The 8,793-nt window shown below is 32.4% G+C and overlaps 1 protein-coding gene and 1 long non-coding RNA gene across 2 annotated transcripts in view; both read right to left on the reverse strand.

Moving 5' to 3' along the window:
* LOC111369649 overlaps window positions 1-4,615 on the reverse strand; it is a 17,257-nt gene extending 12,642 nt beyond the window's left edge. The window contains exon 1 of the mRNA XM_022991247.1: window positions 4,610-4,615. The gene's annotated coding sequence lies outside the window, so the exon portion shown is untranslated. The remainder of the gene's footprint in view (window positions 1-4,609) is intronic.
* Window positions 4,616-4,942: 327 nt separating this feature from the next.
* On the reverse strand, window positions 4,943-6,457 carry LOC111369657. Its single transcript, XR_002698209.1, has 2 exons — window positions 5,833-6,457; window positions 4,943-5,573 (listed from the first exon to the last, which is right to left on the reverse strand). It is a non-coding gene; the product is annotated as an uncharacterized LOC111369657 (long non-coding RNA).
* Between the last annotated feature and the right edge of the window lie 2,336 nt (window positions 6,458-8,793).

Here is an 8,793-nt window from a genome sequence, read left to right on the forward strand (position 1 = left end):
CTCCACCGCTCATGTCAAAGTGTCAGATGAGGAATCTGAACATCATTCAAAAAACAATCACGTGAACAACTTCAGCATAATTGATTTTGTTTGAGCGTGCTTATTTTTGGAGCATCTAGAATGGGTCCCATTGCTGTCCTTTTGATTGAAAACCTACCATCACATTACACGCCTACAATAGTTTACTAATTCAAATGTGAGTATAGATGTGGTTAGATGCACTAGTAACCTAATATACCTAGTTAAATAGTCACTGCATTGGATCTTTTATTTTATTATTAAGGAAATTTTGACCAATTCTATTAGATTATAATAGAATTTTGTTTATAAAAGTCACACAAAACATAGGCAGATGACAATAGTGGAGCCATTTCAACGTTCCAAAAATCAATTCTTTCCAAAGACAAGCGTCTTTGGTAGCCATTTTCCATTCATTTTTAGATATTATTTGACCGTAGCACAGTAAATGGGTCTGTGAATTTTGCTCCCATCTGACACATAAAAGACGTGCTTGTACAATGAGAATCCTTTCACTCACTACTTGCAGTGTTTACCACTATACACTCCAACCACCTTCAATCAATTCCAAAAAATGGGTAGTTGAAGGCATGGGGTAAAAAGAGGGGGAAAAACTAAAGTAGATTCTTCAAAATTCACATGCAATCGTCCTTTATTGTCAGAACCTTCAATCAATTGAAATTGAACTACGATGTGCAACGGGCAAAAATATCTCTAAACATGTAACTATGAAAAATAGTGTAGTTTTTGCATTTCGAAATCTTGAAAATTATACAATTGACTAATTATAGTAATTATTAAGTAAATATAGTGTTTTATATTTTTAGATATTTGGTAGGCAATATTTTAATATTAAATAATTTCTACAATGATTAAAATTATAAAATAATATTAAAAATAAGAAAACATTTTTAAGTCTAGACCTCACCTAGCTCGTAAAATGTAAAACTTGACCTCGAAGCCTATCAGGCTTTATGCTTTATTAAATATTGATCTTCATATTCATCATAGAAGTGGATGGTTTCCTACGATAAGTTCCCTTTAATAAATGGAAAGTTATTATGACAGATATTAAACCACCACTTAATAAATTTAATCTTTGAATTAATATGTGATAGTAAACGATTAAATAATAAATAAAGGAAGAACATCATCATAATATCTATCCCTAGGAAAATGAGCCCATCAAGAATTATTCAAATGAAATCATACTATAAAAACTTAAACCAAATATATTAAACGCTGTCTCAATCCTCCATCCATAGGTAAGCAAACATTTTGGACCCTCGATTGCCCGTTTTTAGATATCCCCTTGCAGGAATTTTACAAATAACCCGTTAATATTCTTAATAATGTTCTTTGGAGGCTTTATAATCCCTGAGCGTGCAAAGTGAGATTAAAGACAACATAGAATATCCCATTCAACTATGTCAAGTTTATGTAGACATTACCTCCGGGGTGTTTGCAATTGATTTAATAAAACCTTTATTTGTCTTTCATTCTTTCAAAACTCTATTTTTGCCGTACTTATTTTCAGTCACACATTCAAATAATAAAATATTTTAAACGTCAACCCAAAATTTTTCTTTGTTTTTTAATCACACATTCTTCAAAAATTCACTATTCAAAACAATGCTTTTCAAGAAAGATGACAACCAGATGTAGGCTAAATTATTTCCCGAGCCATGAGAATATTTTCATGGATTAACTACATGGTGATTCCACTTTGATTGAGTGAAACAATTTTCGTTAATGATGTACTTAAATCAGAATTTGAGAACTTTGTTACAATTTTGTCAAGATCTTAGTGGAGGTTTTCCAACGCTTCTCGAGTCAAGGGTTGTGCTTGTTATGCACCATGCAGCCCCTCACAATGGGGGGCCTATACATTTTTTATGAATGGTGGGCCCCCCACATGTGAGGGGCTGTACACTTTAAAATAATTATGCTTGTCTGATGTGGCTGTTTTCAAAATAATTGATTTTTCGAGCATTGAGATGGGCTCCACTGCTGTCATTCTGATTGAAAACTTTCCATCACTTTACATGTCCACAATAGGTGACTAATTCAAATGTATTGCATTTTGTTCCAAATACCTTTCTTACCCTTTATTATTGGCCAAGTATAGAATCAAATGGTGGAGCACAGTGCTGGTTTGTTGCTTTCAGGGCCGTTTGAATCCCATTATTCGACGTTATAATAAAAAGAATAGTAATTTTTAAAAAAATATATGATTTAACAAAAAAGAAAAATATTTGGATTTATATATAATAGTATTTTATTGAAAAGTGTATGATTGATAAGAAGAACGAAAAAATGAATTATAATTTAATGAGGAATAATGTGAACCAAACGAAGGCTTAATTAAGAGGGATAATCACGTTATTTTGCCAGAAATTTGGATGGTGAAATAGTCGGATAAAGCACTCCTGACCAACTATGGGCCCGATTTTTTCACCCAAAAAATTGATTTTTTGACGGTTATTTTGCTATTACAGTCGTCATATTTGACTTCTTCTTTCACAAGTGGACCTCACTTTTCTCCTAACGGTCAAAAAATCAATTCTCAAAATCACTCCCAAACAGGTTTTATACCTAGTCAAACAATCACCGTATTGTTTATAATACAGTGTCTTCTTATTTTATTATGAAAATTCGGACCAATTCTATCAAAATATAATAGAATTGTTTATAAAAGTCATGCCAAACATAGGTAAATGACAAAATTGGACCATTTCAACGTTCCAAAATTCAATTATTTCTCAATACAAGTTCACCAAGACAAAGTCAATTATGTTAATGTGTAATTTTGAATATTGCCAATATCCCCATCATCCGCCACTGAGCTCACTACCAAATTCTAGCATTGTTGCAACTACTTCTCAAGAATCACAACTATTGCCGATAACAAACATGCACAATTGTGTGCATTTAATTTTTCTGGTCGTTATTTTGGTGAATTTCTCATTTTGATTGAGTGACTTTGATGGAATATAAGTAAATTTTGGAAAACTCAATTTATAATTTTTAAATTGGTAAGTACCTAAGTGAAATTTATCGCAAAGTCTTGTAAATGAGTGTGATTTATCCCAGTTATTAGTTACGGGAAGAAGTTATTTCAATTTACTTTTATTAAAGGCTCTGTGCTTAATCTCTAATTAGGCAATTATGGATAATTTTCTTGATATTATAAATATTAAACAATAAAATTTGTTTTTCATTTTGGATCACTAAGGCAGCGTACAACGTAGGAGGTGATTAAATATTGTTCATAATTTATTTATTATTTCTACATGACCTACAACTTTTAAACCTTAAAATATTAAAGTTTTGCCAATCATACAATTATTAACTCTTAAAGAATATAATAGATTAAGAAATCGCACTAACCTTTTATATTTTGGTTTTATGTATCACAAACATAATCGGGCCACTTTTTGAGACATATTTTAAAACAAGATTGATATATCTAAAATTTCATTATGGAAAAATACTAAAGATTAGAAATAGAAAAAGTTAATGTGACTTTTCAAAAGTCGTAATACTCGATAGTAGTAATTTTACTGCCTCAGTTTGCAATAGTTTCTTGACTGATATGTTACCTATCAGTGTATGGCTGACCAATGACTATTTACAGGGGTTTTCAAATGTTTGACGAATTAAGATTGGGAAAATTTCATCCTAAGTGCACAATCTATTGTTCTATCCGTGTATGTCGTCAACCTTTCTTTATAACTTGTACAATTAGTTGTCAATAACAAAAATCGTTTAAAATCTTCATTAAATTGTCCAGTAGTCCACCTGATAATACAATGAATTACAGACTTTAAGATACTTAATTAAATAATAGAATCACGCTAATTAAATAATAGAATCACGCTTGGTAAAGCCAGCCTCCTTTGTTGGGGAAAAAAAAAGGGTCCGACGTGTTCAAAAAACTTGTCTATGAAATCCTATTTAGTATCATTTTCTAAAACTCATAGTGTTGAAATTGTTATTCAAAATCAATAAAGAGTGTGGAACAAAAAGTGGAATTGAAGGCCAAAACATTGGCCCATGCGACTACATATGCCATGGAGGCATGCGGTCGCATGTTGGCTTGCAAGGCCTAGCCCCGCCATTGAACAACCTATGCGGCCGGATGAATAATCTGGTAACATTTGGATAACATATTGCAACTTTTCATCATGTTTTGACATCATTTCGTTTAGTATTGATTGAGGCCAATAAATAGGTGATTAATGATCAATAAAAAAAATATATAACAACCACTTGAGAACAAATTCTATTTCCAAAAAAGATCAAAACCTCTTTTCTATCATATTCAAAATTCTATTTTATGGTCTTGAGTTATGAAAGTATTTCACTAGTGTTTAAGTGTTTATTCGCCTTTTGAGGCTTGATAATTTCTACAAATCATTTGCCAAGAGTCCCTTTAAGCACCAAATTCAACCCGATAGGAGGGCAAATACTGTTTGAAGACAACGATTATTTGTTTAGACCTTCATCTTCTATTTCAATCTTCTCGTTATTTGTTATTTATTTCTTCTTCATACCATTTGTGTGGAATCAATTTTGCAACACATAGTACAGAAGGTAATTGGAAAATATAGTGACCAAGATGACACATTATGAGACTTAGGAATAAAGCGGACCTAGAGATAAATATTATGGTGGGCTAAATTTTTCTCAAACTTCAAAATATTTATAAAATATAATGTCATAATAGTCGAGATATTTTGAGATTTTTGTACAAGACTAGTTTTGTGGCCATGCAATGCATGACTTGAATTTTGTTGGAGGTAAGATTAGTGTGTTAAGTATTAAGGATTTACGAGAGAGAGAGAGAGAGAGAGAGAGAGGTACATAAAATTAGTTTTTGGGAAACCAAAATAGTACCTAACATACAATAAGGACGAATGCAGATTTATGAAAATTGATATAGAAAACTCGAAAATATAGACGTTGGAAATTTTGTTTCTCCATTGCAAATATTAAGAAGGAAATTAGAAAATAAATACATCAAAGTCCTTCTGGGCGGATGAAATTCTAACCTCTATAAGGCAAAGAATAAATAGGCAGCCCTTGACAGCACGAACAAGAAGCTATAATCATTTTCACTTGCTTCTTACTTCGTCGGTAAGTTCGCCCACTGGGCGAAGAAGGCCCATCTGTTGCAGTGCAAACTTCAATAAAGGCAACTCTCTTGCGCCTACTATTCCACTGAAAAGAATGTCCAAGGGTTTATTTACGACGACACACGAATCATGGTCAACGAAGAACTTCATGAGGTACTTGAACCATTTAAATGGGAACTTTGAGTTGTGATCCAAGTGTTCCAACCTAGACTTCAAACTATTTTTGAAAAGAAGCCATCCCATTTCATGGATGAAATTCATGGCTTGATTTTGTGTTTCTAATTTTTCAGTGCCTCAGGGGAACGAATCTGTCACAACCAATTCTATTTTACTCTCAAGCGTACAGATCTCAGTGCAAACATCGCCCTCAGCAACCATGCATGGAAAGATGCTGCTGCTGATACCATGATCTTCAACCTGAATAATTTCAGATAGAATACCAAGGTTAGCTAGCATGTAAATTCCAATGGCCACCATGTCACATTATGTGGGAATAATTAACAAAGATCTATAACATGGACATGTTCTCTAGGTAAAAATTAAGTCAATGCAAGAAGCAACACAAAATTGTCTTAATTAATATGTTTTATTATCAGCTTTCCTGACATATAAGTGTAGTAAATATGAAAAACAACATACACACTAAAAAAACAAAACATAACGGAATAAACATAACCTCGATCATGCCTCTCCCAGTAACTGCAGCAATAGAACATCACAATAGATTAGTATTGATAGTGATTCCTGCACATAATGTAGAATAAATGTATGTCCATTTCCATAAACAAACCCTGACCAATAATATAAGGAGACAAAGAAAAGAATTAACAGCAATACAATAGCAAGGATACGACCTATTTCTCTTCTCACACAATCATTTGGAAGCCCATCAACAAGCAGAATGTTGCCAATCGTACAGCAACTATTGCCAATTTTACTGAAGAATGCTCATGCGTTCCTTCTCCATTTTTATTATTTTCCCATTAGCTAGAGACGTAGTAGTTAAAGAATGAAAAAATATTCAGTCCGCCAATAAAAAAAATCAAATTTGACAACCATATATATGCTATTAGAACAGGAAATAAGCCTAAAATTAAATTCATTTTTTTCCAGCAACAATTAAAAATTCGATGCATAATTAAAACATATACATTATATAGATAGATAAAGAAAAATGACCTATATAGTTAAATCTGTAGTAGAGAATTCCTTCCACAGGTCATGAAATCAAGTCAAGATATATTCCATCCTCAATTTAAAATGACTCGTGCATGAAAAAGAAAAAAAAAAAATTATGAAGTAAAACAATGGAAGAAAATAGGAGAATTAGGAAAAAAATTTACAAACAAAAATACCTCAACTTTGGATAGCTTGCCTTTATCCAAGTTTTCCAAAGGGCAAATCCAGCAAGGTTTTGAACAGCATTATTATTCTTGCTCGAAATTGTTTACCAGTCAATGGCCACCAAAAATCATAGCTCTTCTCGAGCTAGGGTTTAGGGAAAAAAAACACTTGAGAGTGAGAGTTGAGAGGTTTGTACATTTGAAGCCCTAGATAAAAATAGTAAATTCTAAGAACAAAAGTGGAACTTTAAAACAGTTATACCTCTCCAAGTCTGTGTGAGAGAGAAAAAAAAATACAAAAGTAACAAACAAGAGTTCAAACAGTTCCCCTGATTAAGCTTTTGCTAGCCACATTGATGATTGATCACCTTTGCTCATCAATGAAATAGAATCTCTTAACATATAATATTTGGAATTAATACATTTAAGATTCCAAGTAGATATAGAATCTATGGAAGTATGACTTCTTCCATCATAAATCAAACTTTTTGATTGTGAGATGATGCAAATCTTTAGCTCTTAAAGACACTCACCCACAATCAGGATTGTTTCGTGGCTCATGGTACAGGCAAGGACAAAATGAGCAAGAACGAGGGTCCAATACTTGAAGAGAAGTTTGACAATTGCTAGCTATCTATCCATGCAGCTCTATAAAGTTTCTTCGAGAGTAACTTAGAATGGTCAATTGTTAAGTTAGAAAATATATCTATTGTCTACATAGGAAGTGGAATTTTAAAATTAAGCGAAATAGAATATGGACTACAAAGACCGATCTCTATGTCGTATCCTTTTTATGCCCTCCCCAGCCAAAACAAATTTAATTTCCGTTGTAAAATACATAAAACAAAGTATTATTGAAGTTCCACCAAAAATTATGAGAAAAGCTTTGTTCACCTCGGCCTATCTTCAACTGCAAGCAGAAAAAGATGGAACAATTGTAAATGCGCAATGTAAAAGAAACTGCCCAAGATCTATCAAAAGACTGGTCGATAATCACCTAGGGTGCCTCAAAGGACGCGGCGATCAACTTGAGTAGGCTACTTTTCGATTGAAATGATACAAGCAACAAGGAGTGGGTTATCATCATAGCAATAGTTATCTTGTATTTATGAGACAAGTGCTCGGAAGAGATTTATGCTTAATTAGGCGATGAAACACTAATTAACATGTTGATAACAATACAACCATAGCCGTGGGAAGAGAATTATGTATCGAAGACATCAAACTTAATTGTTATTAGAACTTGGTATGTTAGTGGTCACTTCGGACCCCAATAGGATGCATTCCAAATTTATTGGAATGGAAAATATAAAATCATCGAGTGTACCTTCATAATAAAAAAGATGTACCACAAATTGTGTAGTAATACATCTTTTTGTTTTCACTATATGCAAAAGCATGATCAAGATTGAAATTATAACAAAGTTGGAAAAAAAGGATTTCATTGAGATAAATATAAAATATTTGGGCTAGTCATGGACCTCATAAATCAGGGGTTCACCATTCTTCATAATCAAATCTCCACATTTCCATACATTTGCACATATCATTTTTCTTTTACAAGTAAAATTCTCATTAAATGTGAAAGGTGGGTTAACCAATACGCTAAAAGACACACTGCATTCATGCGTATCCAAAATAACAATAATAACACAATAATAAGTTCAAACCTCAAGTCATATGCTCAAAACAATCTCCTCACACCACCACCCAAAAAAATAAAAAAATAAGAATAAATAAAAATAAATAAAAATAAAAATAAATTAGAGAGAGAGAATTGCACACACATCTAATATCAGGTTATATACTCAATTTCCAAGTATCAAGGTTTTTGATGTTGTCTTGACATAATATGTAACTCATTCAATTTAAAATCCTCCACATAAACTATATCACAGATAAATGGATCATCCTGCCATCTTTCATTGTGCATAATGGCAACAATTAGAAGAGTTTTTTTGATAAAACCTTATAAATTCTCTCATATATAATAGAGGTAGCGGGCTATATGCTGCATTTCACAGAGATATTTAAGCAAAGTCAGAATACCAAAATAAGATAAATATTAGGTCTATGTCAGATGGTCAACTAACTCCATCCTTTAAGCTCCAAGTTGTAAATGTTCGATATACTTACAACGAACAAGAAATATAAGGCCAAAATGAATCTACTCATTCAGTCAGATCGAACCAGCTGAAAATTTTATAATGCCCAAATCCATGCACATAAAAGGAAAATGGGATCTGCAACTGCAAGTATCATTTCTTTCATTGACCATAAGAATCACTATATAT

The sequence above is a fragment of the Olea europaea genome, chromosome 2 (genome assembly GCF_002742605.1).
Source record: "Olea europaea var. sylvestris chromosome 2, O_europaea_v1, whole genome shotgun sequence".
Classification (NCBI taxonomy): Eukaryota; Viridiplantae; Streptophyta; class Magnoliopsida; order Lamiales; family Oleaceae; genus Olea; species Olea europaea.